A 24,458-nucleotide genomic window follows, 5' to 3' on the forward strand; every position below is an offset into this window, starting at 1 on the left:
ATCTAATTTAACAACACTAACAATAATAATAAAATGACGCCTCACATTTACATAGTGCTTACTGTTCTAAGTACATTGCATATATCATTTCATTTATCCTTGCAACAACCCTATAAAATAAGTACTATTATTTCCAATTCACGGATGAGGAAATAGAGGCCTGAAAAATTTAACTAACCCACAATATAAATGAGGAAGTGACAAAGTCATAATTGAGATTTAGGTTGGAAAATAAAATCAAGCCAAGCTCTTGCCCTGTAAATAATCACTGTATCACCCCTGCCCCTAAACCATTCTACAAGGGCTCCCTATGCCCTAAAAGACAGAGAACAGGAGTTTACAATCTCCATAATGACACACCACCTCACATACAACCTTATCTTCAACTATATTTATAAACTTCAGCTAGAACCAAATCAACCTTGCTGCCATTCCCCAAATCCATCATTCAGTCCCCATGCCTTTATTCACATAACTTCCCCCGACCCAAAGAGTCTCTACGATTTCAGCTCCCCACAAACTCTGCCTGGGGTTCAGACCAAGTCCCACCTCCTTCACAGGATATTCTCTGACATAACCAGCCAATTGTAAAATCCTCTTTGCATTAAACTCTTTTAGTAATTACCACAGGCTATCACCATTTTAGCTATTAATCACATACTGCTTCATATTACAAATTGAATGTTTTCAACATGCTTTTCTCCAAACTATAAATTGAAGGCCAGAATTATGTCCCAAAATCCAGTATCCACCTCAGTTCATAGCAAAGTTATACATATAAGAGAAGCTCAATAAATACTGTTAAATTTATGAATGTGTACTTTTATTTAGTGAGACGCAGTAAGGCAAAGTGGGGAAAGTATAGGCTTTGATGTCTCACAGACTTGGATTTAAATCCACTATTTTCTAGCTGTGTGAAAGGGACAAGTTATCCAGAGTTTTTATTCTCATCCGTACTAACAAAAATAAAATCTGTATTTCACAGAGTTGCTACAAAATTTAAATGAGAGAAAAAAGACAATTACCTTCAAAGGAGGGACACACTGCCAGCTCTCAATATTAACAATGGATCCAGAAAACAGAGGAATGGGAGCTTCCCTGTGCTTAAAGAAAATAACTGCCAATACACAATTCTATATCTAGTAAATACATAGCCTTCAGGAATGAATGCAAACAAATGAACTTTCTGATAAGCAAAAACAGAGTATGCCACAGGTAAACCTGTATTAAAAGAAATTCTAAAGGGTATTCTTCAGGCAGAAAGAAAATTATTACAGATAAAAAATTAGAGATTCAGATGGAAAAAGAGCAAATAAAGTGGTAAGCATATGGGTAAATCTAAGTGAACATGAACAGTTATAACATTATTTTTTAAATGACAAATATTATTTAATACAGTGATGCATCTCTTAACAAAAGTGATACAACCTGAGAAATGTGTCACGAGGCAATTTCATCATTGTGTGACATCATAAAGTGTACTTACACAAATCTAGATGTTATAGCCTTCTATACACCTAGGTTATTATAGCCTATTGCTTCTAGGCTACAAACCTGTACAGCAAGTTATTCTACCGAATACGGTTGTAGGCAACCGTAACACAATCTAAATGTACCCACACACAGAAAAAGTACAGTAAAAATGATATTATAATCTCATGGGACCACTGTACATTGTACAAGCAGTCTGTCATTGAAACTTCATTGTGCAGTGAATGACTAAACTTGTGGGCTTAAATGTATACAATAATGTAAACAACTAAAATGGCATGTAGGTGGAGAAAAGGGTAAAGGAAGTTAAAGTATTCTAAGATGCAGACATTGTCAGTACTACCAGTTACCAATTAACAATAGACTCCAACAAGTCAACAATGTATCATTGTATTTTCTAAGAAAACCACTAACAGGACTGTATAACTAACTTCCAAATAACTGAGGAGAAAACATGATTTATTTTTTAAAATACCCCAGTACAATGCCACTTCCTTTCAAAGTAGGAAGAAATAACTTTTCAAAAATGAAGAAACCAAGACTTAGCAGGGTTAAGTGACTTCCAAGTTGTAGAGCTAGTACGCAGGATTGGAATTTGAAATCAGGTCTGTCTAGCTCCAAAATTTATATTATTTCCATGACATCATGTTAATTCTTGGTGGAAAAAGCAAAATGACCAACTGACAATAAAATAGAGACGTTTGTTTTTTGTTTATAGAGATTTTTTTTTAAGGCAGTGGAAAGAATAATTAGAGAAAGAAAACAACAAAGAATTTTTAAAAAGAGAAAAGGAGGAGCTAAGCTGGGTGAAGCGTTGGGTCTCTCGGGCCTGCCTGTGTTTCAGGTCATAATCTCCTTCATCTTGGCTGTGGCTGTGACCCACAACATGCTCCTACTAAGGGGTGCCCCTTTCCTACCATGACTCCGGAGAGCCCTTCCTCCCAAAGACCCTCTCTGTCCCTTTGCCATCCCTCCCACATCCTGCCACTCACATCCTCCACGGGTGGTGGCAAAAGACAGAATAGGCATGCTCTTCACGCTCTATCAGTAACCAGCTGATGTGTCCTCAGACAAGTCTCCCTGGGTCGCACTTTCCCCATTTGTAAAAATGAGGGGTTGGATTAGAAGATCTCTTAAGACCCTTCAGAGTCATATCTTATTATCAATTAACTTTTAAAAATCTACACTTTGAAAATAGGAAAATTAAAAGACTATTACAATTAACACCTGTGTACTCTTCATTTAGGTTCATCAATAGTTAACGTTTTGCTACATTTGCTGTATCTCTGCGTTTTGTGAAACCATTTGAAAGTAAGTTGCAGACATCTTGACTTCACCCCTAAATAAATACTTCAGTGTCTTTTTTAAGAATCCAGGCCAAGGGTTTTATAGAATGCTCCACATTCTGATTTCTCTGATTGTTTCTTCATTTCCGGCAATGATTTAAACAAAGGTGATGTTGTATAGTTCTTACTGCATCAAGTCAGGGGGTACTTGATACCAGCTCCTTGATCTTAAGTTTTAGTCACTTCATTAAGGTGGTGAATGACAGATCTCTATATTGTAAAATTATTTTCCCTTTATTAAGTAGAAAGTTATCTGTAAAGTGATACTTTGAGACTGTGTAAATATTTTCTTCTCCCAACAGTCTTTCACCTAATAGTTATGGCATCCAGTGATCGTCCTTACCTGAACCAGATTATTATGTGGGGTATACAAAAAGGTGATTTTCTAATTACATAATTCCTTTTACATTTATCACCTGGCAATCTTCTGCAAAGAAGATTTCGCTTTTCTCTCTTTCTCTTCACCTCCCTTCCTACCCCTCTCCTCCCTCTTTCCTTCTCTTTCTCACTATGAAATCATGGCAGTGTTTTCTTTTTTTTTTTTTTCCACTCAATGTCTATTACCATTTTGTAATGTTCAAGTTGTCTCAAATTCGGCCTGTGGTAGCCTTTACAAGTGAGTTCCTGTGTTCTTTAGACATGCGCCCCGAGTCTTTCACAGCTCCCTTGCTTTTTGACACAAGATGTTCCAGACTTAGACAGCACTCTTCTGGTCCCACACCTGGAATTAGCCACTTCTCCAAGGTTCCTTTTAGTGGCAAATGGTATTAAAAAAACAATATATGGGCACTAGATATGCTCATCTCTGCTGGCTGTCATTGCTTCTAGGCCCTTTCAGTCAATACAGCAAGTAAATATTTTTAAAACCATGAGTTCAACAAATTACTAATATCAGAAATAAAAGAGGAGCCATCTATACTAAACTGTTGGGAATTAAAAAGATAATCAAGGAGTACTACGAACAATTCTATGGCCACTGTTTGATAACCTCAGTAAAATGTATCAATTCCTTGGAAAGGCAAAATCTTCCGAAGGTCACAGGAGAAACACAGATCATCGGAATAAGCCTATGCCTCTTAAAGAAGCTGAATTAACATTAATAATATTCCAAAAAGAGAAGGCACCAAACCCAGATGGTTTCTCTTATGAAATCTACCAAATTTTAGGAATCACAACCTACTTTTACAATATGATCCAAAAATTGTGCTTAAGTATTTACCCAGTTGAGATAAAAAGTTATGTCCACACAAAACCTGCACAGGAACATTTATGACAGCTTTATTTATAATCACCAGAACTGGAAGCAAAAAAGATGTCTTTCGAGGTGAATACCAAAAAAAAAAAAAAAAAGCAAATGATAGCAATATTATTCAGTGATTTAATGGAGTTCACCATCAAAGCATAAAAAAGACATGAAGGAAGCTTAAATAGATAGATAGATAGATAGATAGATAGATAGATAGATAGATGAAATAAGCTCATCTAAAAAAAGCTATGTAATATATTATTCCAACTATCAACTATATGACATTCCGGAAAGGGCAAAACTAAAGACAATAAAAATATCAATAGTTGCCAAGATTTCTGGAGAAAGAGGACAGAGGTTAATAAGTGGAAACAGGATTTTTAGAGCATGAAAGTATTCTTTATCAGACCATAATGGTAACCATAACATTATAAATATTTCAAAATTCACATAACTGTATAACAGAATGAACATTATGCAAATTATACTTTAAATAATAACGTATCAATATTTGCTCACTAATTTTAGCAAATGTGCCAACAGTAATGTAAGATGTTAATAATAGGTGGAATTATGAGGTGGGAGTGAAGGGATAGAAGGATATGAAAACTTTTTGTATTACATGCTCAATTTTTATGTCAATCTAAAACTCTCTAGTTAAAGAAATACATTAGTTTTTAAAATAATAATATAGTACCACTGTTTCAGGGAGATCTCTTCATGCTAATGTTAACAATCAGGTAATATCTAGACATTAGCTCAAAACATTATTATTAAATGTGAAGCAAAATTGGAAAAAAGAAACACAAAAGCATGAGTTCATATGGATAATTCCAATTCAACATTACAATTTTTTTTTATGAACCTCTTGGATTTTTTTCCTCTTCCACTAAAAACCTTGATTCTTAGTATTTATGTATATTCATATATGTGCTTTATAATTAACAGAAATTACAGGGAACAGTTCAACATTTCTTTGTGGGATAAGCTCTTAGAGGCAAGAAGCCACTTTATTAATGGTATCTTTTTTACTTCTGACACAGGCAGAACCAAAGGTGCTACAGTAGAGCAGAACCAAAGGTGCTAGAGTAGAACAACAACAAAGTAGAAGCAAAGAAGAGTATGCAAGGTGCTCCAGAGATGCTATAGTTAGAAAAATTCCACATGGATTTACACTGGCAGAATTACACTTCACAACATGTTTCAAAATTCTAAGTTCCACAAAATTCAAATGCCACAAAACAAAATACACAGTGAATAAAAAAGAAAACATCTACTCATATTTATATATTAGTTCTAATCTTTACAAGGTGGAGCCCCATTTTATAAAGAAACTAAAAGCTAAGAGATTAAGCTAACCAAATTCACACCCACTCATGCCTTGTCTCATCTTGTCTCCAATCATGAGCCCAAATCTTTTTTGTAACTATTTCCTAACAGCTGGACACACCTGTAACAAAAACACAATTCTTCACTCACAAAACAAAACAGCTTTCATTAACTCTCTCGCAGTTCAGGAACTAAACAGGGCTACCTATTACCTCCTGAATCAGATTCCACCTGACTTAACTCAACCTTACCACCCATTGTTCCCATCACTTCTAATTCCAGTCAGACCAGTGAGTTCTCTGTTCTAAAAAATGCCAAGATAATTCCCACCCACAGACATACTCTTGATTCATCTTTTCACGCAACTTTCACAGAGCATTTACTACGTGTTCTAGCTCTGTACTCAGTACTAAGAGGAGAAAGATAAAACAAGAAATCCCACCTCAAAGAGTTAATAACATTATAGGGAAGAGATACTTGTAACTGATTAGGCAGACTCAAACAAGTACTATACTGGGGTACAAAGTCCTATTGAAAACAGAGGAAGATGTCAAAAAGAAGTGACCAATTGGAACTTACATGTACTGCTGGTAGTAGTGGAAAGTGAAAAAAAGATACTTAAGAAAACTTTTCAGCAGTCTCTCCTAAAGCTGAACATACACAGAACCCATGACTCATTAGTTTCACTCCATGTTACATACTTACAGAAACATATATATTTAAACCAGAGGACGTGCAAATATGTTCATAGCAGTACTTACTTGTATTAGTCAAAAACTGGAAATAGCCTATGTGTCCATCAACAGTACAATGGATAGTGTTATACTCACACAATGAAACAATATGAAATCAACAAAAAATGAAGTCCACAAATATTGAAAGAAATGCTGGAAGAAAGAAACCATACACACACAATTTTGATTACATAAAGTTTGAAAACAGGCAAAACTAGTCAAAACCAGTGATTCAGTGGTGGAGTGGGGAGTGTGCAGTGATGAAGATGAGGACACGGGAGAAGTTTCTGGGTGCTGGCAATGTTCTATTTCTTCTGGGTACCAGTTATAAGGATGAATTCACTTCATGAAAATTCATCAAGCTATACACACTTATGATTTATGTAGTTTGTTTTACACTTTAACAAAAATTTTACTTACAAAAGACAGATGGGGAAAAAGGAAAACAGAAAAGTAAACTAGCATTTATATTCTACTAAGTTCCTAGACACCATGGAAATTATTCTATCTAATCACAGCCACCTCTGGAGGTTGTGGTAAACACGTGTTATTTCCTTTTTCAGCCTCACATCTGAATTCTCTTTCCTATGTTTGGGGAATCCCCCACCTCATGAGGCAGAGCCTACCTCCAGATGGTGATTCAAAAGCAAATGACTCAAAGAAGCTCAGTCCTCAGAAAATCTATTCTGGCAAGTGAAAGCAGCAAGCACAGCAGCTTCATCCAGTTTCCAGAGACAGTAATTCTACCTACAGTGTCTAGCACCCCCTGATGGTATTGGCGATTCAACCTCGTCTGTGCCTAGAATCTTGTTCCCGGATGCTAACTTCTCAGCCTATTTCTCCAGCCCTCCAAGAGATTCTGTGAGCCACCTAACATCCTATTCATAAGTTCCTTTCCCAGACTCAATTTCTGTTGCTCACAACTAAAAGTCTTGACTATTACCCCATTTGATAAATGTGAAAAAAAAACTAGTAACTTTGAAAAACAGTTTGGTGTTTTTTTATAAAGTTAAATTCACTTATCATACAATCCAGCATTCCCACACCCAAGGTATTTGCCCAAGAGAAATGAAAATGTTTATAGCAAATTTACTCATAATGGCCAAAAACTAGAAATAACCCCAAAATCCATCAACTGGTAAATGAATAAACCGTGGTAAATCCATACACTGGAATACTTCTGGGCAATAAAAAGAAATGCACTCCTGATACATGTAATTACATAGATGCATCTCAAAAGCACAGAGGCTAAATGAAAGAGGTTTGACTAAAAATGAGTCACACTTAAGAAATCAGATCAATGGTTTCCAGGAGCAGGGGGTGAAGGGAGGGAACTGACTACATGGCACTGAAAGGAACGTTTTGTAGTAATGGAAATATATCTTGATGGTGGTTACATGACTAAGTCTGTCAAAATTCATAGAACTGTATACTCAAAAAGAATGTATTTTACTATATTCAAAGTAGATGTCAATAAAAATGACTTTTTTATTATTAAAAGGGACTCAAGAATGGCCAGAAATCTTCCTCAAGGTCACATATATACTAAGCAGATTCAAACTCAGGTTCTAATTCAGATGCCATGCCTTGAAGGTTAAAGAGATCTTGCTAAAGGCACAGAAAAGAGAAGATTGGGAAAGATAAGGGAAACTAAGTTGTCCTTTTCTCCCCAAAACCTAATCAAAATTTTTCAAGGCCTGCCTCAGACCTCCACCTCTGCCATACAGCCATCCATTTACTTATTCCACAAATATATCTTGAAAGGTTACTACGTGCCATGCACTGTGACACTTTAGGTTACATCTGTGAACAAAACAGAAATCCCTGCCCTCATGGAGCTTCAGCTTAGTGGGGCTGGGGGGTGAGTGGGCGAGGGGGTGAGGGGGTGGCGGGGTGGGGAGGAAGAGCAATGTATCACTGTCTTAGTCCGTTTTATGCTATTATAACAGAATACCACAGATTGGGTAATTTATAATGAATAAAAATATATTTGGCTCATGGTTCTAGAGTCTTGGAAATCCAAGACTAAGGGGCCACATCTGGTGAGTGCTTTCTTGCTGCGTCATAACATGGCAGAAGGCATCACATGGGCGAGAGAGAGTAAGAGATCTAATTCACAGCCTCAAGTTCTTTTATAATCAGCATTAATCCACTCCTGAGAGTAAATTCCTCATGATCTAAACACCTCCTACTAGGTCTCACCTCCCCAAGCTGCTGCGGGGATTAAGTTTCCAACACATGCTTTTTGGGAGACGCATTCAAACCACGGCAATCATAAACATAAGTCAATAATGTACTCTATCAATGTTAAGTGTTATGCAAAAATTTAAAAGAGGAGAATAAGAGGAATCCAGAATGTGGGAGGAGCAAGTTACATAATTAAAGGTAACTAGGGTAAGCTTACTGAATATGGTGAGCTTTGAGGAGATCTGAAAATGGTAAAGAACATTTCCAACAGAAAGAACATCAAGTGCAAAGGCCCTGAATCTAACACACACCTGTTTGAAGAACAGCAAGGAGGTGAATGCAGTAAGCCAAAGGATAACAACAACAGACGTGGTCAGAGAGGTAACAGGGTCAGATGAAGTAGGGCCTAGTTTGGCTGTTACTGAGTGAAACAGGGAGGCAATGCAGGGTTTTGAGCAGAAAATGCCTATGATCTGACATATTTATTTTTTTCTCTTTCTTTTTTTCTTTTTTTTTTTTTGAGACAGGGTCTCGCTCTGTCACTCAGGCTGGAGTGCAGTGGCGCAATCTTGGCTCACTGCAACCTCCGTCTCCCAGGTTCAAGCTGTTCTTGAGCCTCAGCCTCCCAAGTAGCTGGGATTACAGGTATGCATCCCACACCTGGCTAATTTTTGTATTTTTAGTAGAGACAGGGTTTCACCATGTTGGCCAGGCTGGTCTAAAACTCCCAACCTCAGGTCATTCACCCACCTCAGCCTCCCAAAGTGCTGGGATTACAGGCCACTGTACCCGGCCTGATCTGACATATTTCTAAAGGATTATTCTGGCTACCGTGTTGAGCTAGACTGTTGGAGGTAAAGATACAACAGAGGATCTAATTAGGAATCCATCACAATGATCCAGGTGAGACATGATAATCAGACGAGGGTAATGGCAAGGCAGAGATGGTAAGAAGTGTTATGACACTACAGATATTTTAAGGTGAGGTCAACGAGACTTCCTAGCAGATTGGATGTGGGATGTGAGAAAAGGAGTGTAGGTTAACTCCATCGGTTTTGGCCTAAACAACTGGAGGATGGCATTGCCTTGATCAGAGATGGGGAGACCTACGAGTGGTACATATTTTTAAAGAAAGAAAAGGAGTTGGGTTTTAGACATGTTCCATTTAAAATGTCTAACATCCTGGTGGGCAGGCAGCTGGATACATGGCTCGGAAGGACAAAAAGAAGAGATCTAGGTTAGACATATCAACCTGGGAGCCAGTTCAAGGATAGTACTTAAAGATGTGTAAGTCTAGATAAAGATCCCCAATGGACACTCCAATTTTTAAAGGTAGGAGAGAAAGGAGTAAATAACAAAGGAAACTGACAAGGATTGACCAATAAAATGTGTGTGTGGGGTGGGGGGACAGGGGGAGCTGCACACAACATGCAGTATCCTGGAAGCCAAAAGTGAATAAAGTGTATTACAGAGGAATGAATAATTAATTGTGTCAAATGCTCAGCATAGGTCAAACAAAATGAGGACTGTGAACTGACTGTTGAATTTAGGTACTTTGATGTTACTAATGACCTTGTCAAGGGCACGTTCAGCTAAGAAGTTTGGGAAATAGAGGAAAAACCTGATTAAAGTTGGCTTAAGAGAGAACAAGATGAAGAAACTCGAACTCTGGTGGAAATGTAAAATGGTACAGTCATTTTTGAAAAACAATTTGGCAGTTCCTCAAAATGTTAAACACAGAGCTATAATATGACCCAGAAAGTCTACCCTACTAAGTATGTACCCAAGATAATTGAAAAGATACATCCACACAAAAATCTGAACACAAGTGTTCACGGCGGCATTTTTGGTAACAGCCAAAATGTGGAACCACCTAAATGTCCATCGACTGATGAATGCACAAACAAAATGTGGCATATTCATAAATGGAATATTAGCCATAAAAAGGAATGAAACACTCATACATGTTATAATATGCATGAACCTTGAAAACATTATGCTAAGGGAAAGAAGCTAGTCACAAAAGACCACATATTGTATGATTCCACTTACGTGAAACATCCAGAATAGGCAAATCCACATAGACAGAAAGTAGATTAGTAGCTGCCAGGAACTGGAGGAAGGGTGAAACAGGGAGTGGCCACTAAGGGGTACAGAGTTTATTTTTCAATGATGAAAATGTTCTGGAATTTAGACAGTGGTGATGGATGCACGACTCTGTAAATATACTAAAAACCACTGAATTGTACATTTAAAATAGTGAATTTTAGGGCATGTGAATTATATCTCAATAAAGAAACAGAAGAGGGATCATATGAGGAAAGAAATTAAAAACAGTTGAATAGACACTACTTCCAGACGTTTCACTACAAAGAAGGGCAAAGAAATGAGACAGTAGCTGGCAATCCAAGTGGGATCAAGTATTTTTAACACTGGAAAAATAACATGTTTAAATGTTGATGAATGATCCAACAGAAAACAAAATATTGATGATGCAGGAAAATCTGGGGGGGGATTCTCAGGGCAATATCCTTGAGTGGTTGATAGAGGGTAATATCTAATACATGAGTGAAGAGCTTGTCTTTGATAGAAGCACATGTAGTTTATCTATGGTGAGAGGAATGAGGGCAGAAGGCACAAGTACATGCTTCAATTTCCTTAGTGAAGTAAGAAGCAAGGTCATCAGTCGAATGGGAGAGAGGGTATTATGGATTTTAAAAGGAAGGGGTTGGAGTAATCAAACAACTGTCTAACAGAGTGACAGAGTGAATGGGCCAGGTACATATGATTGCCTAGGAGCATTAAGGACCCATTTGAGGTTCAAGGTTATGAATTTAAAAAAATAAATAAGATCATTCAGCATAGGGTGTATGAAGGCATGTGTTTTCCAGCTATGTTCACATGCACAGGTACAGGTGCAGATTAGGAGGAGAGTCAGATTTAACCAGGGTTGTAAGTTTTGCCAAGTAAGTATGATTAAAGTGTGGGACTATACAGACTATACAGAGGAGTTAGTATAATGACTATGGAATTTAAGCTGAGTGAGGAAGGGAATGTGAACATCAAGGATATAAAGGACGACGAAAAAGCAGTAGGATCAACGGATCTGGGGTCCGTGGTCTGACAGATGTCCACAGAAAGTAAGATCACTAGATGAATGGAGCTCAAGAAAATAGGAGGTCAATGTGTTGCAAGAATCACTCTTTACGCTCAAGTGCAAGAAATAATTCCAGTCTCCGAACAGCAACTGTATTCTTATAATTATCACATAACTTGACATTGAATTGTCATTTACATAGCCTTCCCCAACCCAAACACTGGCAAACCTAGTGCAAGTCCCATGCATTTTTGTCTATTTTATCTAGTTACTTATTTAGTAACTTACATACATTTCCTAATACACTTCTGGGAAGACAGTAAGTGCTAATAAATACTTATTGATGGATACAGATACAGGACCCTGAGGACAGACAAGTAAGCAACTGTCCTTTCCGTATCAGATACATCACAGACAGCTGCTCACCACTTACAGCTATCTGCCTTCCAGACTACATCACCCAATTCATTTACCAATCACTGTCTTTCATATTTATTTTTCAAAGACACTGTAGGTGATGAGGCAATCTATGTTTGGCTGCAAAAGCTATACACTATTAATAATTACAACTAGGTAAGACATGGCCATTTCAGTTAATCACAGGAAAGTTTCTGTTTTAAAATTGCTTTAACTAAATAGCTTGTGTCTTCCACATACTTTTTTCAAGAACACATGTGCATCATTATTTTAATGAAAAGCGTACATACTTTTTTAAATTTCTGGTATTAGTAGGGGGGAAGCACAGGGTATAATAATTGTACCCAAAACAAAAAGGTTAAACCTATATTGAGTTCTAAAGCAATTACAAAATCCTCTTTGCAGAACTCTGTCAGTAACAGAATGTAGGGAGTAAGTGATCTTTCTGTAACCCAGTGGTTCTTCAACTCTGTGTATTAGAAGAAAATGCACAGGGAGCTTTTTAAGCTAGACATGGTACCCTCACACCCCGAGAGGTCAATTTAATTAATCTGGGGTGGGATCCAGGTTATCAGTATTTTTTTTTTTTAACTCTACAGAGATTTTAATGTACAACGAGGCTTGAGAACTACAGACCTAACCTAATCCTTTCACCTGTATCAGCAGCCTATACTCCTCTACTGCACTTCCAACTGCCTTCCACACATCTCCATCTGGAGGGCTGACTCCAAATGTAAAAGTCCAATCCTAAAGTCAGCAGCTTCTTTCCCAAACTTATTTTCTCTTATTCCTTTCTGGTCTTTTAGATTGTGAAATATAACTTACAGATGGAAAAATGCATAAAACATATAAGCACAAGTTAATAATCCTTTTAACAGTACCCTTGTAGTTACCAGCCAAATCAAGAAATATAACACTGCCAGCACCACAGTCTCCCATATTTCTTATCTTGGCTAGTATACCAATTAATCCAGTTACTCAGGTCAGGAGAGCAGGGACATCATCTTAAGATTCCTCCCCTTCTCCTGACATCAAATAAATCACAAGTACTAAAGATTTTACTACCTAATTATCTCCCCTTCTCTTTTTTACTGCCATTTTCTTAGTCTAAGCTCTCAAAAGATTTTCTGTCTCTGCCCCACTTGCCTCCAGTTCATTCCATGAAATGATCTCTTAAGGAAATAAATCTGTCACCCACCTTCCCTGACTCCCCATATCTTAACAAGATAGGGTTCTTCATAAACTGGCCTGGATCTCCCTCTCTCTGGTCTCTAATGAACCTACCCCACTTCAAAACTTATACTGCGAATGTACCAGTCTCCTTACAGTTACCTAAACACACTATGCCATTTCCTATCTTTCTCCTACTGTTCTTCTATAAGGAATATCCTTCCTTCCCACTGTTGTACTTGAATTCATCTTTCAAAACTCAACTTAGCCAGCTGGATGCAGTGGCTCACACCTGTAATCACAGCACTTTGGGAGGCTGAGGCAGGTGGATCACTTGAGGTCGGGAATTCGAGACCAGCCTGACCAACACGGTGAAACCTCGGCTCTACTAAAAATACAAAAATTAGCCAGGCTTGGTGGTACATGCTTGAAATTCCAGCTACTTGGGAGACTGAGGCAGGAGAATCGCTTGAACCAGGAGGCGGACGTTGCAGTGAGCCGAAATCACACCACTGCGCTCCAGCCTGGGTGACAGAGTAAGACTCCATCTCAAAAAAAAAAGAAACAAAAAAACCTTAGCCGACAATTTCTCCAGGAAGCTGACCCTGCCCCTATTCCATCTATTTCTATAGCCTGCTCTTGTCTGTACCAGTATTTATCACATTGTAGTTATAAACCATTTTCAGTGTCAGCCCAGGTTACAACAGCCCCATACTTGTTCTGGGAATTGTCTCTTCCATCCCTCCTACTTCATTCCATCCACAAAAGTGGGCTTCCAACAGCTCAGCCCTCAGGCAAGCTGAACCAGGGTGGGGCCAGATTCTACCTCCCAGGAATTTGGAAATGAAATTAACAGAGAAAACTGGTATGTCTGTGTGGCTGAGAATTGTTAGATGTAAAATAAAAGCTCTAGGGACAGCCATGTTCTACCATTTGTACTAAAAAGAGAAAATAGTAGATCTTCGAAGAAAAAGAATGAAATGGGCAGAGTTAGGAAAAAACAGTCCTGTGAGCCTTCTGGTTCTTGGTTCCAGCCCTTCCCAAGGCCCCACTGAATTCCTGCCCTCAGGTTCTCTAAGGAAGACCGATTATCTGTAGAAGACAGCTGATTCTTATTTGCAACTAAACGCTCCAAATAAAACACTACTTTTTTAGACATCTCTTCTATTTATCCTACTAGCACCATGAAGGCAGAAACTGTGTCTTACTCATCTCTCTATCTGCAAGACTAGCAAAGACCCTGAAAAATGCCAGACGCTCAATTAATGACTGTCATCCATGGCACACTAACAGTTATGCATTTTTATGTACGTAAATTTCTTCCTCCTTTTTAAAGACAGGGTCTTGCTTTGTCATCTATGCTGGGAGTGCAGTGGCGTGAACATAGCTCGCGGCAGCCTAGTACTCCTGGGCTCAAGTGATCCTCTCACATCAGCTTCCCAAGTAGCTGGACTACAGGCGCATACCACCACATCTGGCTAATTTCTTTATTTCTTTAGAGATGGGGGGTCTCACTATGTTGCCCAGGCTAGTCTCAAACCCCTGGGCTCAAGCAATCCTCCCGCATCAGCTTCCCAAGAGTCATTAGGGTTACAGGCCTGAGCCCCTATGCCAGGCTTATGTATATAAATTTGAACTTTAAGAAGCGTTAACAAGTATTAAACTCCAGCTAATTATATGCATGTCAAAATGTTTAGGGGTAAACTGTAAGGATGTCTGCAGCTTATTTTGAAATGAAGCAAAAAGTAAGATGTAATGAAGGTTCAATAGTGGAGTGAATAGATGGACAGATGTAAGATACAGTTAATGAAAGATAATGTTAATTGCAGAATATAGGCTGCGCTAATTGCAGAATATAGGCTGCACTACTTGCAGAATATATGGAGGTTCACTACACAATTCTTTCAACTTTTTGCATGTTTAAGCTTTTTCATAATAAAATGTTTGAAGAAAAATGTGACAGCAATACATCTGCATTGATTTACATGGGCAAGTCTACATAAATAAACATGCTTATGTTAGCTCATTTCACTGCCCTCTGCCATGAAATGGGAATTCAAAGAACTTTAATAATAGGTGACTCTCCTTTCATTGCAAAGTACATTTTCAAAGTGTTTTGTCTTTTCCGTTCACATGCTTCTTTTAAAGTGACAACAGTGAGGCACAATTAAAATGTAAAACTAGGCCAGGCGTGGTGGCTCATGCCTGTAATACCAGCACTTTGGGAGGCCAAGGCGGGCACATCACGAGGTCAGGAGATTGAGACCATCCTGGCTAATACGGTGAAACCCCGTCTCTACTAAAAATACAAAAAAAATTAGCCAGGCGTGGTGGCGGGCGCCTGTAGTCCCAGCTACTCAGGAGGCTGAGGCAGGAGAATGGCGTGAACCCAGGAGGCGGAGCTTGTAGTGAGCAGAGATCACACCACTGCACTCCAGCCTGGGCGACAGAGCGAGACTCTGTGTCAAAAAAAAAAAAAGTAAAATTAAATACTTTTAATTTCATGTCTCCTTTAAAACTAGTTTTGGAAAACATTAAAATTAGATAGGCTAATTCAAACCAGTTTTCTGTTACCAAGACTATTCATAAGACAAAAAAAAAAAAAAGAGCTGGCAACTTTAATACTGTTAAGTTTCTCTTCACAAGACAGAAAAAACTGAGAATCACAGACTGTTAAAACTGGTCAAAAAGACTAATACTATACAGGATCCTTACTTCCCAAAAAGAAAACTAAGACCCAAAGAGGTAAAATATCCTGCCCAAGATCACCAAGTAACTTTGTAGCAAGGCTCAGACTCACATCCTGGACTTATCACTAAAAATCTAGTGTTCTCCCCAACCTAGTTTGTAGTCTTAAATCCTGTTTTGTTTTGTTTTGTTTTCAAAAGTAATAGTATATAAAGTGCCTAGTCTCAGCATAAACATTTTGTATTTGTTCAGGCCAGGCAAGGTGGCTGATGCCTGTAACCCTAGCACATTGGGAAGTTGAGGGAAGCAGATCACTTGAGGTCAGGAGTTCAAGACCAGCCTGGCCAAGATGGTGAAACCCTACCTGTACTAAAAACACAAAAATTAGCCAGGCATGGGGGCGCACACCTGTTATCCCAGCTACTTGGGAGGCCGAGGCAGGAGACTCGCTTGAACCTGGGAGGCAGAGGTTGCAGTCAGCTGAGATTGTGCCACTGCACTCCAGCCTGGGCAACACAAACTCCATCTCAAAAAATAAAAATTTAAAAAATTTTTTTTGTATCTGTTCAACTGGCTTTTTTTGGGGGGGGGGGGTACTGGTTATTCAGGTTATAAATACAAGTGAACACCGGAAACACATTACAACCAGTATTCAAATGACATACCTTATAACTCACTGTAACTGAACTTCACTAAAATGACCTGAAAGTGTTTTTCCATCAATTTAGGCAAACAAAGAGGCAGTGACAGAATTTTAACAACACACTTGCCAGCATTCCTTGTCTGTGGTAGAAGGTCAAAATTTTACATGTAACTTTTCTAAAGAGTAGGTAACACAAAGCTACAGAAGTTGAAGGATAAGCCTTTTTTAATTCAGGTTTTTTTTTCATTTTGTAAATAAATCAATATGTATATGTTAAAATAATGGATTACAGAGATACAGATAACTGTATTCTTGCAAAACCACTGAAAGAATGCTAGTCCCAATTAGACTTCACTGAATTTATGATACAACCACTTTTATTTCTATTGTGATTGTCAGACAACTGAAAATCTAATTAAAATCTGTATGAACTAAGACCAACTTCAGCAAAAAAAAAAAAAAAAAAGTTATCCCAAAGACAACTGAAAATCTAAGTAGAATCTGGATGAAGAGACAACTTCAGCAAAAAAAAAAAAAAAAAAAGTTATCCCAGAGAGCTATTGGTTGGTCATTAACCACATGCAAAAAGAACAGCACTTCTCTGTCTGATCTCTTCCCTTTCATAGCAAAACTGAAGCTGTAAAGAATGTCTAAAGGGTAGTCTATGGAAAATTAAATTGAAGTCATGTTATTTCTATCTATTAAAACTCAGCTATACTAAAGTCACTTCTGAAATGATTTAGGAATAGAGCGCTCAGCAAAATAAACTTCCAAGAAAAATAACCAAAAATAAGAATACCAGAATGAGTTTGCTACCTGTTATATTAAAATAGGAATGTGTAAAAGGCTCCACCTTACTTTCTGATTAATAATCCATCTGCACAAATCCTTAATATGTGTCATAGTCCACAGCTTCCAATCTCTAAATCAGATTACCACAAACTCTACAACTTAACATGCACTAGCAAGAACATTTCAACACACTTTGAATACAAAAATACTCAAAATACTGAGGAATGGTACCTTACCTTCTAGTGTCAGCAAGGAGAAAGGACTCCTCCAGCTGCTCTAAAGTAGAAAATGTTCCCAATTTCTTGAGTAGCACATAGTATAAAGTGGTTTTCTCACATAGTACAGCAAAATTATTGGTGAAATTATATGAACACTGTATTTCACAATACATGCTACTTACTAAGAAAAAAACATTAAGTGCCCCAATATTTAATTTCTATTTTTATTTTCTATTTTATTTCTATTTCATTTGCTCATTTTACATGTCACTTTACTGTAAGCAAGGCTATAAAAGTATAATTTTTAAAGAGAGTAAAATCTCTGCTACCCGGTATTATATAAACTGACATATCTAAAACATGGTGTCATCTGTGAACACTATGATGACAGTGAGGCAATACAAGTTCTTAATGTACTTTCTGAATCTTCAAAATGAGATCAAATTATCAACAATTATCATCATATGATAGTAATTTGCCAGCATAGGATATTGGACATTGGTGATATTAGACACCCTAAGAAAGGATACAAGAGTAGTGACCACAGTAAATATAAAACTTGTTGAATAGAATTTTCTATTAAAAAAAAAAAAAAAGTGTGTCATACAAACTTCACTGACTCTGGAGCCATGATATCTGGATTTAAGTCCCAGCTCTTCAACTTTCTAGCTGGTTTCATTCAATGTTTAACCACCTATGTCTCGATTTTCTCCTTTACAAAGGGAATGCCATCACTTACTTTATCTACTTACCTTTATAAGAAGCAACAGTTGAGGCCAGGCACAGTGGCTCGTGCCTGTAATCCCAGCACCTTGGGAGGCTGAGGCAGGCGGATCACTTGAGTTCAGGAGTTCGAGACTAGCCAGGTCAACATGGCAAAACCCCGTCTCTACTAAAAATACAAAAATTAGCTAGGCGTGGTGGTGCACACCTGTAATCCCAGCTACTCGGGAGGCTGAGGCAGGAGAATCACTTGAACCCAGGAGGCAGAGGTTGTAGCACGGAGCCGAGATTGAGCTTCTGCACTCCAGCCTGGGCAACAGAGCCAGACTCCATCTCAACAACAACAACAAAAAAAGGCAAGAGTTGAATGTGTGTAATAATACTTTGCAAACTGCAGCAGTGACCTATTCTAACATTCCTACTGAAATCTACAGTATTACAGCTGTGGCAGAGAATTGCTAACTACCAAAATCCACCCTGTTTCTTCCAAATAACGGAGTTGCAGCTAGGACAAGGCTCTCACCTTTACATTCTGTAACTGAAAATGCACTCCCAAGAACATTTCAACACTGATGAAATACGCAAAATAGTACAGAATGACACCTTACCTCTTAGTGTCAGCAAAGAGAAAGAACACCTCAATTCCCAATCCCCTGCAGCTAGATGAGGCAATGAGACTAAGCCTTCAGCAATGGGAGGAGACATTATATTTGTACAACTTTCACCTCACTTGCTTAAGACAAAATTTCTTACCCTGTGCTTCCAACAAGAACAACCTTGCAAGCTGTGCATTCGAGATGACACAGTCCCCATTCACCTACGTCCCCAAATGCCTGCATAAAGGACAGCCACATGCTGATGTAGAACACCTGCCCTCAACTATTGTGCACTGAATTCTGGGGTTTCAGCCATTGTATTTCAGGGCTCTATTTCAGCAACTGGGTTACTTAACTAATACAATGGCAAACCCCTTACAGAGGGAGAAGGGTGCAACTATAAAATCCCAAACAGGAACAAGCTTTTAATGCCTTCACACAAGGTAACACATAAAAAGTAAAGTTCTCAATAGGACAGTTTCCCAGAAAGGTGTTACCTCAGGGGAGTGTAAAGCATAGTAGATAAGAGAATAGGCCCTAAAGTCAGATTGCCTGGGTTCAAATCCCTTCTCCACCACTTGCTACCTGTGTAACCTTGGGATCGGAACTTAACCTTTCTGTCTCTGTAAAATGAGAATAAAAGCAGGACTCACCTCACTTAATTGCTGTGATGTTTAAATGAAAAGAAAACTCCAGTTTAAAGCTGCTTAGCAAAGTGCATAGCACACAGCAGTAACAGTAAACATTAGCTTTTCTTATTTAAAATCTGGCCAAATGAGGTAGCTCACGCCAGTAATCCCAGCACTTTGGGAGACCAAGACCGGAGGATCGCTTGACGCCAGGAATTCAAGACCAGCCTAGGCAACATAGCAAGACTCCCATTTCTAAAAAATACAATAAAAGAATACATGATACTGCACAATTCCAGTGAGGTGATCACGTATCAATAAGGCTACCAGAATGCTAACAAAGATTCTCTACGACCTACTTGGTGGTGCAAAGTGTTCTAGGAGATATACAATTAAACCTAGATTCCCTTAAAGGCAAACTAAGCGCCATCCAACTTTCAGTAACCAAGGAAGACAGCTGCACAAAAGCAGCATAACCTAGTGTTTAGCTACTTACAAAACCATTACAGTGACTAAGAGAGAACAGTACATTGTACTAGGGCACCCTAATTTCAGCACGGACTGTACAGGAACTCTGATAGCACTGTTTTTCAAAACAAAGAGTCATCCTAACATCCCACATACGCAAATGAATTGATAAATAGTTAGGATTCAAATAAGCTAAAGATGAGAAGGGAGACTACCCAAGGAAATTTCAGAAATTTGCCCTGTCTTTCTAACAATAAATCTCACAGCATGAAACAGAGCTTTATTATTTTTACACACGAAAGAGAAAAGCTATAACAGAATTACACTTAAGTATATAATAAAAACATTTCCATATTTTTAAAAAAGAGACACTCCCCACAATAAATTCTACATTAGAATGCCATCTGGGAGCAGGCAAAAGTTCAATGAATTGTAGAGGCAGGAAGGTAAATTTGATTATAACATTACAAAAGTTTCAGAATGAGAATCTTTCAGTATTACTAAAGATTTCGTTAGCGGTGGCAGTAACATTTATGCTTTCCTGCCCCTAAAAATAAAAATACATAAAATAAACATCTTCTTAATATGGAATGCCTAGGCTGGGCGCAGTGGCTCACGCCTGTAATCCCAGCACTCTGGGAGGCCGAGGCGGGCGGTTCACGAGGTCAGGAGATTGAGACCATCCTGGTTAACATGGTGAAACCCCGTCTCTACTAAAAATACAAAACATCAGCCAAGCATGGTGGCGGGTGCCTGTAGTCCCAGCTACTCGGGAGGCTGAGGTGGGAGAATGGCGTGAAACAGGGAGGCGGAGCTTGCAGTGAGCCGAGATTGCGCCATTGCACTCCAGCCTGGGTGACAGAGCAAGACTCTGTCTCAAACAAACAAAAAAAAATATGGAATGCCTATCGGGCTTTCCTCTTGTCTATCCAAATCATACCTTTTTTCCTGGGCCACATTTAGATTCACTGCCAAAACAAAGGCCTGTCCCAATGACAAGCCTACTCTGACCTCATTTGTACCTGACATCACAAACTTAGGACCAGGGCACAGAATGTCTTGCATTTTCCCCCAGCTTCTTATGAATATGACTTATTACTGAAAGCAAGAACTCCTGAAGGACAAGGACAGTCATCTCTTTTTCCTATGCTATTCTTATAACAGGAGCAGAGTAACAATATCACCTACAATTTACTAAATGTCTGGCACTGAGCTAGGAACTATACACATTAAGTTTTAAAGGACAGTTATAAAATAGTTGATAAATACAAATTATTCAGTGTAGCATCTGAATTTATGAAATGTTCCTAAAATGAGTATCTGCAAACTAGCCACCTGACATGAGAACTACTACATTACTATTATTGTTGAAGCTATAAACAGTCTTATCTTCACAGCAGACCTATGAGGCAAGTACAGGTATGCCCCTAAGGGAATACAGGCTCAGAGAAGTCAAGTGATTCATCCAATGTCACAAACTATTAAGTGAGTCCTCACTCAAACCAGGTCTTCTGACCAAAAAAAAAGCCCATTTTCTTTCCACCATATCTTACTGTATTATGGGATTTGCTCTTCTCCTCTACCCACCTAAGTCCTACTTATTCTTCAAGTTCCAACTCCTCCAAGAAATCCTTTTCAACTACCATAGCTTATTCTTTTTTACGTCTCTTTTCATCAAAATTCAATGAAAGCAAGGTCTATATTTAACATTCCTTTTTTCTCCTTCAATTTAGCATTATGCTAGACCCAGAGTAGTTACTCAACCACTTAATATACTGTATATGATGCTTTCTTCATGAAACCATTATTACATTATTATGTATAAAAATTTTATTGTCTGCCCACCACACCGAAATCTAGAGATCCTACATTTTCTTTAATGTTATCAAGTCTTTGAATTCAAGGAGGCAAGCCAAAAAGAGAGAAACAGAGACGTATTTTACTAGCATTTCACTAAAAGCAAATATCACCAGCTAATTTTCTCATAAAAAGTAGTTTCTATTATTTGTCTCCTCTTATCTTTCAACAGGATTGATAGAATCAATGGATATCACAAAATTCAGGTTTCAGAGAAGGCATTGATAGAATTCATTTTTCTATATCCTTATCTTTCTATAACTTTAGTCGCAAACATATAAGAGCATCAATGGCTAAACCTTCCTAGGCTTTGTTGGCTCTGCCTTCCCCTCCTCCAGACCTCATAATGTGCCAGTGCTCCAAGGCTCTGTCCCAGGCCCCCTTCTCTGGTATCACATTGTCTTCTAAGCGGCCTCTCCCAGTTTTATAACTCTGTATAATGTCTATATACAAATCACCACACTATATCAACAATCCTGACCTCCACCTGGACTCCAAACTTGTATATCCAATTGATGGCAGACATCAGTTAAAACATAAAGTGATTGGCCGGGCATGGTGGCTCACACCTGTAATCTCAGCACTTTGGGAGGTGAGGCGGGCGGATCATCTGAGGTTGGGAGTTCGTGACCAGCCTGACCAACATGGAGAAACTCGATCTCTACTAAAAATACAAAATTAGCTGGGCATGGTGGCACATGCCTGTAATCCCAGCTACTCGGGAGGCTGAGGCAGGAGAATCACTTGAACCCAGGAGGCGGAGGTTGTGGTGAGCAGCGATCACGCCATTGCACTCCAGCCTGGGCAACAAGAGCAAAACTCCATCTCAAAAACAAAACAAAACAAAGTGATTTAAAAAGGACTATCAACTGGGCACAGTGATGCACACCTATAATCTCAGCACTTTGGGAGGATGAGGCAGGAGAATCCCTAGAGTCTAGGAGTTCAAGACTAGCCTGGGCAACAAATGGAGAATTTGTCTCTACAAAAAAGAATTTTTTTCAATCAGCTGGTTGTGGTGGTGCGCACACCTATGATCCCAGCTACTCAAGAGGCTGAGGTGGGAGGGTCACTTGAGCCCAGGTGCTCAAGGCTGCAGAAAGCCGTGATCGTGCCACTGCACTCCAGCCTGGGTAACAGAGCAAGACCTTGTCACCCCGCACAAAAAAAAAGAAAAAAAATCAATTTTTTTCCTCCAAAACATACCTTGTTCCCCTCCCAAGTCTTACCAATCTCACTGGATAACAATAATCATCCAACCAAGTTTTAAAAGAAAAAAAAAAAATCTAGGCATTATCTTTGATTCCCTTTTCCTGTGGCCATGAAATACAGAACACATCCTGTTGACTCTATCTTGAAAATATATCCTGATTCCCTTCCTAGAATAATCACCTTTCACCTGGTCTGAAATAGCTCCCTAATTCATCCTCCTGCTTTTGTTCTGGTCTCTCTCCATACAGCAACCTTTTCACTCCCTTAATCGAAACATTCCAGTAGCTTCTCATCACCCTCAGAATAAAAATCATACTCCTTACCTTGGCTTACAAAGTCCCAGGTGATCTGGTCCCTGCCTACCTCACCAACCTCACTTGTACTACTCTCCCTCTTGTTCATTACACTCCAGACACCCTGTCCTCCTTTTTAGTTCCTTCCACATACCCACTGTGTTCCTAGCTGTTCCACTAGCTGTTTCCTCTGCCTGGAATAGTCTTCTCCCTTTTCTTCAAAAGACTGGCTCTTTCTTGACATTCAGATCTCACCACCACAAACAAATGAGATTTCTTCAGAGGCCTTCCCTGATCTAATCAATCAGCCACCCCACTATTTCAAGGTCAACCTGTTTCGATTATCTGCATAGCACTTAATTGAGGTATATCGTTATTACTCATATACTCTAATATACATTCTAATCTCTTCATTAGAATGTAAGGTCAATGATTAGGGACCTTTACCACTGTATTCTGGTGCCTAAAACAGTGCCTGGCCCATAACAGAAGGTCATAAAGATGTTGAGTGAAAATTTTATGAATAAATGAATAGCCAGGCACGGTGGCTCATGCCTGTAACCCTAGCACTTTGAGAGGTCAAGGTGGGCAGATCACTTGAGGCCAGGAGTTTGAGACCAGCCTGGTCAACATGGCAAAACCCCGTCTCTACTAAAAATACAAAAAATTAGCTGGGCATGGTGGCATGTACCTGTAGTCACAGCTACTCAGGAGGCTGAGGCAGGAGAATCGCTTGAACCCGGGAGGAAAAGGTTGCATAAGTAGAGATCACACCACTGCACTCCCGCCTGGGTGACAGAGTGAGACCCTGTCTCAAATAAATAAATAAACAGAATTGAAATGAAATGAAATGGATCAACAATTGCTTCCACTTCCACAGCTCTACTAATTATAGTTTTTAACACCAAAAAGGGAGGGAGGGCTAAAAAGTTTAACATTTTACTAATTACAAAGAATTCTCTCCATACAATTTAAGTAATTTGAGCATTTTCTCCACAGAACTACTTCTTTCTGGTCTCATTCCAATCTATTAAAATCCAATGGTAGAGACACTCCACCGTGAAAATGTCAATTCTTCCCAAATTTATCTATAGATGTAATAAAATTTTTACCAAGGTTTTTTATAGACATAACCAAACTTATTCTAAAACTTATATGGAAAGACACAAGACCAAGAATAGCTAAAACAATTTTTAAAAGAATAAAATTGGAGAAATTCTACCAAATTTAAAGACTTATTATATAGCCACAGTAATCAAGATTGCGTGGTATTGGTAGACGGACAGACACAGAGATCAATAGAGTAGAATAATAGAGAAGCC

General features: G+C 38.6%; 1 protein-coding gene across 11 annotated transcripts in view; it reads right to left on the reverse strand.

The window, feature by feature from the left end:
• The window catches only part of STRBP (spermatid perinuclear RNA binding protein), a 164,036-nt gene that overhangs the window by 114,269 nt on the left and 25,309 nt on the right, over positions 1 to 24,458 (reverse strand). For 2 of the 11 annotated variants that reach the window (XM_054519463.2, XM_063713899.1), the window contains exon 2: positions 18,111 to 18,250. The exons of 8 other annotated variants lie outside the window; for them this stretch is intronic. The gene's annotated coding sequence lies outside the window, so the exon portion shown is untranslated. The remainder of the gene's footprint in view (positions 1 to 18,110; positions 18,251 to 24,458) is intronic. One more of the 11 variants, XM_054519466.2, reaches the window with a different exon arrangement.

This window comes from Pongo abelii, chromosome 13 (assembly GCF_028885655.2).
Source record: "Pongo abelii isolate AG06213 chromosome 13, NHGRI_mPonAbe1-v2.0_pri, whole genome shotgun sequence".
Taxonomy (NCBI): domain Eukaryota; kingdom Metazoa; phylum Chordata; class Mammalia; order Primates; family Hominidae; genus Pongo; species Pongo abelii.